At 41.9% G+C, this 12808-nt stretch overlaps 1 long non-coding RNA gene across 1 annotated transcript; it reads left to right on the top strand.

Annotated features, from left to right (window-relative positions):
- The first annotated feature begins 1349 nt into the window (after positions 1-1349).
- On the top strand, positions 1350-12567 carry LOC143023302 (uncharacterized). Its single transcript, XR_012966172.1, has 3 exons — positions 1350-1844; positions 2026-2174; positions 12420-12567. It is a non-coding gene; the product is annotated as an uncharacterized LOC143023302 (long non-coding RNA).
- The last annotated feature ends 241 nt before the right edge of the window (positions 12568-12808 follow it).

Here is a 12808-nt window from a genome sequence, read left to right as displayed (position 1 = left end):
AAAATGTTGTATTTTGTTATTTTATATTTTATTACAGAGTTGGCTATTGTTAAACTTGCTCATATGATATGGGAATAATGTCTATTTATAGATTTGGGTAGGTTTTTGCTTCCCTGCAAATATTTTGTTAGATTTTTTTCACCTCTTCAGTAAAGAAACCAATGACAAATCAATAGTAATAGCACTGTCTTGATTGATATCTAAAAAAGAAAATAAGTAACATCCCCTGCTTTGGAGTAATTGTTTTGGACAATTTCACCCAACCAACAATTTTGAGATGTGGCTTATGAGTTATGTGTTTCTGGTGAGATATGTTGTGTATTGAATGATGGTGTACATCATTTCCGTCGCAAATGCGTACTCTTCAAGTAATGAATTATTGAAGTTGTGCACTAATGCCTACATCTCTCCAATGATCTTGGGGGACCTATGGGAAATCGGGGTTTTTGGGTGGGGAGCACTAATAAATCGAGTAATGCACATTGCTAAACAGGTCTGCAATCAACAAGAACATATAAAGAATATATGAAAATACATAAATTTCACTTTTGAGGGCAGGAGACTGAGGAGTGGTTCGGCTAACGTGACCGTAGCCATGTTATTGTCCAGAGGTGCTACAAACGAATTGCTAAATTTATCGCTTATATTTTCACCCAACCAACGTTTTTCTGCTATTATTGTGGTTTTTATTTTATGGAATATATGGTTACGATTTACTTTATTACCTAATAGTTATATTACATATACACACATTTATACTAAAAGTTATACTTTAAAGAGACCTCAGGTTACGTTACTAAGAGTGCTTTGGTGGGAATTGAAGGGGTCTGGGGGGCAAAGCCCCCATCTAGGTTAGGTCAGGTTCAGGTTACGTTAGGTTAGGTCAGGTCAGGTCGAGGTTAGGTTAGGTTCAGGTTACGTTAGTTGAGGTTAGGTTCAGGTTACGTTAGTTGAGGTTAGGTTCAGGTTACGTTAGTTGAGGTTAGGTTCAGGTTACGTTAGTTGAGGTTAGGTTAAGGTTAGGTTAGGTTATGTTAGGTTTGGTTAGGTTAGGTTTTGTTATGTTGAAATTAGTTACATTGCATTAGGTTAGCTGTACACAAAATCTCAACCCTCGGCCCTCTCGAAGCTTCATGAATTTATTCCCCAATTTATGGTTAGCAACTCTTGCGAGGGCGGAGTGACCTTCACTAAATGTAGCAGATATAGCGAGAAATTTTTCTATTCGTTGGTAACGCTCCTGAACAACAACATGGTTCTGCTCCCGTTAGCCGACCCCACTCCCGCCCTCAAAGGTGAAATTTATGTATTTCCAGATTTTTCTTTTTTGTGTTCTTGTTCATTTTACACCTGTTTTGCAACGCACATTACTCTATTTTCATGCCTTTTCCTTTTTGGCTACCTCCCTAGTAAGGGGGAAAAAGCCTTGGTATATGTATGTATTGCAGTTTGAAAGAAGCTAGCTGTTTTAACAATTGTGTATGGTGAGAGTGTCAATATTTGTAGTTTGCGATTGTGACATTTGCTCTCCAAGAATGACTGTTTCAATTCATTCATCAATGTGTTCAGATGTTTTTCAGATTGAGTTTCAGGTTCTGCACTATTATTTTTCTTATTGAGAATTTCAACACCATAACTGACTTCCAGCCTCTTTTTCAGGGATTTCTGAGCAGATGATAGCTTACCACGAGCCTTGCATTTCATCTGGCTTGATGATAGCCCTTCTGAAAAGAAAAAAAGACAGAATTTACACACTTGAATATATACAGTATATAGAATTGGATGTAGCTCAACTTGCATTTTGTGACAACTCGATAGTAACATTAAAGATTTAACATTTCAAGGTAAAAGCTTGCTAATTATATATGTTGCACTGTATATGTAAACAGTAGCTACCATAAATTATAATTGTTCATAAGTCAGGTCTGGTTGCAGTCATGATATAAATTAGACTACCCACCCACTATTCTCCTATAGAGCTTAGGATTATCTAGTACACAGGATTCACAGTCTATTCTTTTACAGATACCAGGATCACATGGGATACACTTCGGTTTGCCGTCTGACATGCTGAATCGTTCCAGACCTGACTTATTTTTTGTGGTTACCAAGTTATCACAGTATATGTCAAAACCAACTGTAAATCATCTTGGTTTAGCTAAACATGTTTTAAGGTACTAACTAGCTTATTACCATATTCATCAGTTTTTACAAATCCTTCTGGTTGTTCAAGGTAGACCTCAGCCAATATCTGCATTTAGATATGCAGTGCTGACATCCATCTGATGGACTAAATAATTACTTTGTACAGCTAATTGCAATAACATTCTCAGTGAAGTAAGCCTGGCTGTTGGTGAAAATGTTTCATGATAGTCTATATCTTGAACTTGGGAAAAGCCCCTTGCCACGAACCTGGCTTTGTATCTGTCACCATTATCTGGGTCATTTTTCACATTAAAAACCCACTTACCCCCTACAACTGATTTACCCTCAGATAACATTATCAGGTCATAAGTGTCATTTTCTGTTAGGGCATCAATTTCCTCTTCCATTGTTTTTTGCCATAAGTGTGACTCTGGGGACTGCATAGCCTCTAAATAAGTCCCTGGGACCTCACATACCTTATGACAATAATAGGTGGTGTACCCTGCTAAATTATAATCATCATCATCTTTCTCTACAACATACAGTGCTCGACAAAAGTTCGCGGCGCCTCAGCGAATCTAAACAAAAATGCACAAAAATGTAATTAATCATTATATTTATTGGATTTTTACTCACCTAATACTTGGTTGGGAGTCCTTTGCGCTTTAACACAGCCTCAAGACGACGTGGAAGTGAAGCAGCTAGGTTCTGGAGGGTTGTAGGCTCCAAATTATTCCAGATTGCTTGAATGGTTGCCTCGAGCATTGCTTATACAGGTGACGTCTTTGCCTTGTAACCTCTTCTTTATAATGTGCCACAAATTTTCAATTGGGTTCAAATCATCTTGGGTAGATTAGCCTGGCCAGTCCTTTACAAAGTTCATTTCACAGTCAGAGCCAAGTAGTGATGGCATTTAGCAGTGTGGCAGGGGCACCGTCCTGCTGAAAAACTGTGGCACCTGTTTTTTCAAATGATTCAGGTAATTTTCAAAGAACCAAACTCTTTGGATATATACTCACCACCATTGTCAGTTCTCATACGTTTGATTGTCTTTCAATAAATAGACCATAAAGGTACCAGAATAATCATCAACAAAATGTTATAGCATATTTGAATCCACCTTTACCAACTACATTCATTGGGCCAGTTATGTCACTATGTACTAATTCTAAGCTCTTTATAGCCCTTGCATCTGGTTCCTTATTTCTAAACTTGCTCATCTTGCCTAAAATGCAGGTTTCACAATTTGCATCCCCTCTATCACCTGAAATGTGCATACCATCTACTACCCCCTCAAGCTTCCGAACATCCCTCATATTATAGTGACCAAGTACCTTATGCCTATACTTTCTTTGAAAAAGGCATAAGTTACTTGGTCACTGTAATATGAAGGATGTTCGGAAGCCTGGAAGGAGTGAATATGAGGGGGCGTCCTAGGATGAGATGGATGGATGGGGTGAAAGGGGCTTTACAAAAGAGAGGAATGTCTGTAGAAGAAGGACGGGAGAGGACAGAAGATAGGGGTGAATGGAGAAGGGTTGTGTATAGATGAGGCTGTGATGGGGGAGTGGGTGGGGGATGGGGGGTGAGGAAGTATGTATGATGCAGCCCAAAGGGATTTCTCCCCGTCTTCTCCTTTCCTGCATGAGGGGATGGAGAGGGGGGGGGTCGCCGAATTTATGAAGTGGCCTTGCTGTGGATGTGCTGTGTCTTGCGACACTGCTTCTGACCCAGGGCAGTGGACAGGATGCAGGGATGACCCATCATCCAGGAGGTGCCAAGATAGGAAGGAGGGTGGAGGGGAGTGGAATATATGGGAAATGAAAAGGGTGGGAGTGATTTCTTTGCCTTTTTCTTTTTGGCTACCCCCCCGTGTAAGGGGGGGAAAAGCCTTTGGTATATGTATGTATGTAAGTACCTTATGCCACTCTTCGGTTGTGTGGCTACTATGTATCTGGGTATTTCCAACATCGTTTATAAAATAGATTACCCTGCCATTCCACGTTGAATATGGAGCCATCTGATGTCATGAGCTCTGCATGGTTTGTTTCAAAGTTTACTCGTACATCTTTTCTTGTGGCAGCTGGAACAGAGAATATATCAAACTTGTATGATGGGAAATATAAAGCATCTTTCATTATCATTTCTTTTGGCTTCCCAGTAATATCATTAAGCACTACACTGGCATCACCTCTGCCTAACACAGTCCCAATTTGGTTGCTACCATCTGCTAGTTGCATCACTTCTTGTCTTGTTCAAAGTTTTTGTTGAACCTAATAAACCTAGATTTATCATTTATAATGTGCACTGATACACCACTGTCTACCAGCAATGTGCTGGTACTTGTCTTAGTTGTAGTTGATCGAGTGCTGGTCTGGAATACGAAGCTGTGAGTGCCATCTCCTCCAGTTGCTCCATCTCCCTCACCGCTCACTGTGTCTGCTGTGGTTGCATTCTTCCTTCTGCACTGGTGTGTGTTGTGTGTATTAGATCTGCACAAACTGCGCCATTTGTTAGGTTTCTTCTGGTCACCACTAGTTTGCATGGGACAATGATAGGCCTTGTGGCCTGGCCTGGCCTGCCACACTCAAAGCATTTTATCACATACCTGCCACTGTCACTGTTTGCATTCATCACGTTCTCTTCTTCGTGTGAGCTTTTCAACTTTCCTGATTCTTCATAGCTCATGAGTGCCTTCTTGAACTCTTGAAAAGTCATTGGTTTTTCTCGTTGCTCTACCACCGTGCTGAGTGTGTCATATGCTGTAGGGAGTCCACTGAGCACCATAGCAATAAGCATGCTCTCACTTATATCTTCTGCTTTCTTCAGTGCTGGCACCGCTGCCTCTGCTCGTATAATGTAATCCATCAACTCCTCATCACCAACTAATCTGAGTGTCGTCAACTTCTTGTACAGAGAAATCACCCTTGGTTTACTTGCACCCAGATAATAATTTCTTAAAATATCTAACGCTTCCTTGCCTTTGTCAGCTGCATCTTCGAAGAATAAGGGCTATACTTCTATCATACAGCAGTTGAATCCGCTCGGCATATACTTCCTTATTCTCGTTTGCACTCGGTGATGTCTTCCTCAAGACCCTGTCCAGTTTCTTGGTAGTCAGGTAACCTTGAAATCTTGCTTCCCACACCTCGTATTTATCCCCATCTCCGTCAAACACTAGTCTGTGCCTGGGTCCATAACCTGTTGCAGCTGAAGTCATCCTGATGGGTTAATATAGGCTTTAATAAAGGTGGTGATGAACACAACTTGCTGCTGGGTAATGTTTGTATTTTTCCCACCGAATGGCAGCGCCACACACGGCATTATTGGGTATTAACCAAAAAACTGGAGTCTATGATGTGTACAGTTATACATCTAAAATGTATATAATATTTTCTGCACTATAATAACAAACATTGTAAATTCTATAAACAAAATATGAATACACTTTTATAAGTAAACATGGATATAAGTGATGAAAGTTTGTCATCCTCAACAACAATGAGTCTTTTTTTTCAGTCTTCCATCATATTTTTCAACAAGTTTATCCGTCACTTTTCGAAGATTGATATGCGTTTTTTTTTTTTTAATTGGATCCTGGCAATATTTCAAATGTCAAACCATTGTGATCTAATCTGTAAAGATATGAATACAGGAAAATCAGTTAGATGACGTAATATTATTTTAGAAAATATAGCCATGTACACTTGATGTTTTGGGCCTTGAGTCACGAAGGACCAGAGCACCATACCCACCAACCACCCAGTTATATGGCTGCAACTGTACTAACCTGTGGACATGGATGCTAAAATTAAACAAGTAGCAACTTGTTTCAACAGGCTGTTTAGCAACACTTCATTGTTTCTCATAGGTTACCAACATACACTTTGGATTTTATGATTTTTTTTTATTGCTAAGAAACTTGTCTTTGCTTTTATATCTATAAAAAATCTACATGTCAAAATATCAGCTGAAGTGTGGAAAAATAGGCAGAATTGATGCCAGACTTAGGAATATGGTGTTCACTTGTAGGTTAGTTTCATGAAAAATACTTACATACACAAACTTTTTTATGCTGATTCTAATAGCTAATGTCTTTGCCTTCATTTTTTACATCTGTAAAAAAAAAATTCTCATTTGATACCCCGGAGGTCAAATTGTGACCTCAAATATTGTTTTTTGTATAACTTATCTATTTTTTCAACCTAGAGTTTTAAAACCTGTATATTTGAATTCCTTGGCTTTTTCTGATTCTAAATATATATATATATATATATATATACATACATACATATACCAAGGCTTTTTCCCCCTTCCAAGGGAGGTAGCCAAAAAGGGAAAGGCATAAAAACACTCCCACCCATTTCATCCCTAAATACACTCCACACCCCTCCCACCCTTCCTCTCATCTGAGCACCTCCTGGATGACGGGCCACCCCCGCACCCCGCCCACCGCCCCGGGTCAGAAGCAGTGCCGCAAGACACAGTACATCCACAGCAAGGCCGCTTCACTTAATCGGCGACCCCCCCTCTCCGTCCCCCTTTGCATATAAGGCGAGGACGGGGAGAAATCCCTTCGGGCTGCGTCAAAATTTACTCACACATACTACCCCACCCCCCACCCCCCCGCCCATTCCTCCTCATGCAGTCACAACATCATCCATATACAACCATTCTCCACTCACCTCTGTCTTCCGTCCTCTCCCTTCCTTCCTCAACAGACATTCCCCTCTTCCCCAAAGCCCCCTTCACCCCATCCATCCACCTCATCCTAGGACGTCCCCTCATGTTCACTCCCTGCACATCTGCCTTCCATACCTCTTTTACTAGTCTTTCTTCACTCATTCTTTCCATGTGTCCAAACCATCCTAATATTCTTTCATCAACCCTATCTCCCAAATCCTTTTTCACCCCTGTTCTCCTCCTCACCTCCTCATTTCTCACTCTATCTAGCCTAGTAACCCCCACCATACTTCTCAGACACCTCATCTCAAACACATTCAAACTCCTTCTCTCTTCTTCTCTTATGTTCCACGTTTCTGCCCCATACAGTGCTGTTGGCACAATCACTCCTTCATACAGTCTCCTCTTCGCATCCATTCCCAAATGTCTATTTCTCATTACACTCTTTAAACCACCAAGGCATTTACTCGCTTCTCTCAATCTACATTCTACCTCCACCTTCACTCCACCTTTTCCTGCTACACTTGCACCCAAGTATCTAAAACTATCCACTTCCTCCAGTCGCTCTCCCTTAATGTTCACTTCCAGTCTACTGCCACTTTGACCCCTTGTACATCTCATCACCTTACTTTTACCCACATTTATCTTTAGTTTTCTTCTATCACATACTCTCCCAAACTCTGCCACCAGCTTCCTCAATCCCTCCTCTGACCCTGCCACAAGCGCAGTGTCGTCCGCAAACAACAGCTGGCTCACCTCCCACTTTTCTCCATTTTCTTTAACCATCTCCAATCCCTGACTCACTACCCTAGCATTCACCTCTCGCACCACCCCATCCATGTATAAGTTGAACAGCCAGGGCGACATAACGCATCCTTGACGAAGTCCCACCTTTACTTCAAACCACCCACTCACTCTCTCCATTTCTAATCCTAACACATGCTCTACTACTCACATAAAAACTCTTGACAGCTCCCAAAAGCTTTCCTCCTATCCCATAAATCTGCATAACCTCCCACAGTGCCTTTCTGTCTACCCTATCATAAGCCTTTTCCAGATCCATAAAAGCCCAAAAAACATCCTTCCCCTTTCCTATAGCTTTCTCACATATCTGTCTTACCACAAAGATCTGATCTACACAACCTCTACCCGTCCTAAATCCACACTGTTCCTCACCAATTACTCCTTCTGTTCCTCTCCTAATCCTCTCAATTAAGATTCTCCCATAAGCCTTCCCTACTACACTCAACAGGCTAATCCCTCTGAAATTACTACATTCACACTTGTCCCCTTTTCCCTTGTAAAGAGGAACTATACAGGCACTACTCCAGTCCTCCGGTACTCTATCCTCTCTCCAGCAAACATTAAATAACCTCACCAACCAGTCCACCATCACTGAACCTCCCTTTTTCAGACATTCTGCATGACATCCATCCAGACCAGGTGCCTTACCTGCTTTCATCATCTTTACAACTGCCTTCACCTCATCCTTCCTTATTTCTCCTCCATTCTCCTCACTCATCACTCTCATTTTCTTCGTATTTCCCACTGCAGCTATCTTTCCTTCCCTATCCTCCTTCACATTCAGCAACTCCCTAAAATATTCTGCCCATCTTCCCCTCACTGCCATCTCTTCCATTATCAACTCTCCATCTATACCTTTTACCTTTTCTTCCCTACTTGATTCGCCTCCTCTTCCTCTCTTAATTTCTTTCCAAAACATCTTTTTATTACTTTCAAAATTTTCTGTCATACTCCTACCCCATTTCACATCTGCTCTCCTCTTTGCCTCCTTTACTTTTGCTTTACTTTTTTCTTTTCTTTGTACGTCTCATATGACTCCCCTGTCCTCTTTTGTAACCAATCTGTGAATGCTCGCTTCTTCTCTTCTACAACCTTCTTTGTTTCCTCATCCCACCATTCACTACCCTTTCTTCTATTTCCCCCTGTCCTTCTTGTTCCACACACCATCCTTGCACACTTTAAGACTCCCTCCTTGAACCATCCCCATTCCTCCTCCACACCCATCTCTGCTCTATCCTTTACTCCCTCCCACTCCTCCTTCAGCTTCTTTTCGTACTCCTTCTCCTTTTCCTTTTCATTCAAGGAGTTCACTCTAAGAACCTCCCTACCTTTTGTCCCTTTCCTCCTTCTCCATCTATCCTCCACTCTCAGCTTACCTTCCACCAAAAAATGATCTGATATTCCCCCACCCTCTCCCCTTAGCACATGTACATCCTTAACTCTTCCTATCATAATCCTATTTACCACTACATAATCCATTAGCGCTCTATCTACCACCCTTCCCTCCACCACCCTCTCCCATGTGTACTTATGCTTGACTTTCTTCCGAAACACTGTATTTGCTATCATCAACTCTCTTTCTAGACACATTTCCACCATCAACTCTCCACTACGATTCTTTCCTGGAACTCCACACTTCCCAACCACTCCATCGATTGGACCATTTCCCACTCTAGCATTAAGGTCTCCCAGTACTATTACATTGACATTTCTTCCTAAACCCTCTATGCACTCATTTAAATCTATCCAAAAGGCCTCCCTTTCTTCCATGCTCTTCTCACTGCCCGGCCCATATGCACTTACAAAGACCCACATCTCCTTTCCCAGTTTCACCTTCATCCACATTATCCTTGAGGAAACCTCCTTCCACTCCACTACCCCTTTACCTATCTCCTCACTTACTAGAATAGCCACCCCTTCCCTCCCTCGCCCTCTCTTCACTCCTGATAACCTCCCACTTACACTCCCAAACATACACTCACCCTTCCCTTTCAACTTAGTTTCACTCAAAGCCAACACATCCAACTTTCTTCTCACAAACATACTACCTATCTCTTCCCTTTTACTCTCATCTGTACCACATCCACGCACATTAAAAGACCCAAACCTTAGGGTGCTGGCCCGAGGCCCTCCAGCACCCCTTATGCCTTTCCTTTTCGTTTTAGGAAATTGCCCCTTGGGGCTACAGGGAGAAGGATGCCTAGTCCCTCTCCCCGTCCCTTTCTTCTCGCCTCTTACGATCCAAGTGGGAAACTTGGTGGCAGTATTCTTTTCCCCCACCACAGGGAATTCCCCCAATCAGAAAGAGAATACTCAGAGAAATGGTACAGGACAGCAACAAGGGGTTGGGGGACAGCATAACGGAGGGACAGTCGTAGTATAAAAGTGTCATCATTTCTCTATGAACAGAATTTCTTCTATCATAGACAAAATGATGTGTGGCTCTGGTCCGTAGGGGCGCCCCATATAGACCCTAAAGTATCGACTGCATGCTACTTTGCCACAATAACAAGCAGCCAATACCCCAAGTTATGGGTCACTGAAAACATATGACCTCACATGCAACCTCAAATTTCCTGAGATCATATCTTTTGAACCGTTTGTCTGTTTGATCTTCAAGTTTCAGAAATGGATTTGGGGCCTATGATTTCCCTATAAAGCATATTTCATCAAAATCTGAGAGATGAGGGTGTTAATTTAAAAAAAATTTGGTTGATTTAACAGAGAAAGTTGCCGTAGTGACTGCTTATTCAGAAACAAAGGCGATAGCATTTGTCAAAATGACACACTTGTCGGAGGGCTCGCCATTATAAAGACTCGGTGAAATTAGAATAGAGACTGAGTTGCCCTAGTACCGTAAAGAATTGGGTGGTTCCTTTTATAGTACGGCCTGGGTGGCTCGATGCTATCACCTTTGTTTCAGAATAAGCAGTTGCTATGGCAAAGGTTCAAGTCCTTGCGGTGAGTTTATTTCTACATATAGCGGTATATATGCAGAGTCCACTAGGAAAAGGAAAACACACGGAGTCCGAGTGCTTTTGTGATATATTCACATTATCAAGGAGTACAGAAAAGTGAGAAAAAAAAAATGGAGATACAGTACAGAGTATAAATAGGACAAGAGAGACATTTACCCTCCTCTCCGAAGCCTGAAACCTCAGGTTGGGTCACTCGGCGAGGTCATGGAAACAGATCATTATTACATTAACTTTTAAAATATGCACTATTTATATTACTGACAATATATGGATCTAATTTATCTAATCCAAAAATATTAATGAGTGGTCATAATTGGATTTGATAATTCCTGACTCTATGATATTTCTTTCTGTTATATTTTTACATTGTATAATTTTTGAAGCATTTTTCCAGTCAATAGGATGGTCAAATTCACAAACATGTTTAAAAAGTGCACTAGATTCTTGGCCCTTTTTTATGCTGTTTAATCCTAACCTCTAATTCTTTTCCTGTTTGACCTACATAATACTTGTCACATTTACTACAAGGTATTTTATGTACACAGCCTGTAGAATTATCAGGGGAATTCTTTATGAGAAGATTTTTTAGAGTTGTATTGATCTTGAAAGCTACATTTACATTGAAATTTTTAAGTATATTGGGAATCTCTATAAGATTTTCATTAAAAGGAAGTACAAGTAAGTTCTTTTTTTTTCCAAACTTTTGTTTTGGTTCGCCAGTAATATAAATACATACATACATACATATACCAAGGCTTTTTCCCCCTTCCAAGGGAGGTAGCCAAAAAGGGAAAGGCATAAAAACACTCCCACCCATTTCATCCCTAAATACACTCCACACCCCTCCCACCCTCCCTCTCATCTGAGCACCTCCTGGATGACGGGTCATCCCTGCACCCTGCCCACCGCCCTGGGTCAGAAGCAGTGTCGCAAGACACAGCACATCCACAGCAAGGCCGCTTCATTTAATCGGCGACCCCCCCTCCCCGTCCCCCTTTGCATATAAGGAGAGGACGGGGAGAAATCCCTTCAGGCTGCGTCAAAATTTACTCACACATAAGAACATAAGAGAAGAAGAGAGAAGGAGTTTGAATGTGTTTGAGATGAGGTGTCTGAGAAGTATGGTGGGGGTTACTAGGCTGGATAGAGTGAGAAATGAGGAGGTGAGGAGGAGAACAGGGGTGAAAAAGGATTTGGGAGATAGGGTTGATGAAAGAATATTAGGATGGTTTGGACACATGGAAAGAATGAGTGAAGAAAGACTAGTAAAAGAGGTATGGAAGGCAGATGTGCAGGGAGTGAACATGAGGGGACATCCTAGGATGAGGTGGATGGATGGGGTGAAGGGGGCTTTGGGGAAGAGGGGAATGTCTGTTGAGGAAGGAAGGGAGAGGACGGAAGACAGAGGTGAGTGGAGAATGGTTGTATATGGATGATGTTGTGATTGCATGAGGAGGAATGGGCGGGGAGGTGGGGGGTGGGGTAGTAATATAAATAGTACATATTTTAAAAGTTAATGTAATAATGATCTGTTTCCATGACCTCTCTTGTCCTATTTATACTCTGTATCTCCATTTTTTTGTTCTCATTTTTCTGTACTCCTTGATAATGTGAATATATCACTAAAGCGCTCGGACTCCGTGTGTTTTTCCTTTTCCTAGTGGACTCTGCATATTTGTGATTCACGTGTGACTTGTGAAATTTGTGCATATATATATATATATATATATATATATATATTATATAATCCCTTCCCTTTTTCTTCGTCTTAATCATTCAAATCGTACAATTACATGTGGCGACTTTCAGAGTGAGGTGGTCCAGATGTGCAGCGCGAGGTTATCCTTCAGAAGGAGGAATCTGTATGGGGCTGACAGGAGTGGCAGCGGCGATAGAGGGGACGCCTCATCACTCTCCTGCTACGTCCACTTCTACAGGGACGAGGACGCAGTGAGTCCGGGTGCTGAGGGAAGAAGGTGCAGGTCTTTGGTGTTGCTTCCCATCTCTCTCTCTCTCTTCCTCCCCCTCTCCCTCTCTCTCCCCCCTCCCTCTTCCTCTCTCTTTCTGTCTCTCTCTCTCTCCCTCTCTCTCTCTCTCTCTCTACCCCTCTCCCTGTCTCCCTCTCTCTCTCTCTCCCCCTCTCTCTCTACCCCTCTCTCCACCCATTTCTCCACCCATCTCTCCCTCTCTCCCCCCTC

Source organism: Oratosquilla oratoria, unplaced genomic scaffold (genome assembly GCF_046742065.1).
Source record: "Oratosquilla oratoria isolate Oo_2021 unplaced genomic scaffold, ASM4674206v1 SCAFFOLD45, whole genome shotgun sequence".
Lineage (NCBI taxonomy): Eukaryota > Metazoa > Arthropoda > Malacostraca > Stomatopoda > Squillidae > Oratosquilla > Oratosquilla oratoria.
The sequence above is the reverse complement of the archived record's forward strand: the minus strand, read 5'-3'. Positions and strand labels throughout refer to the sequence as shown.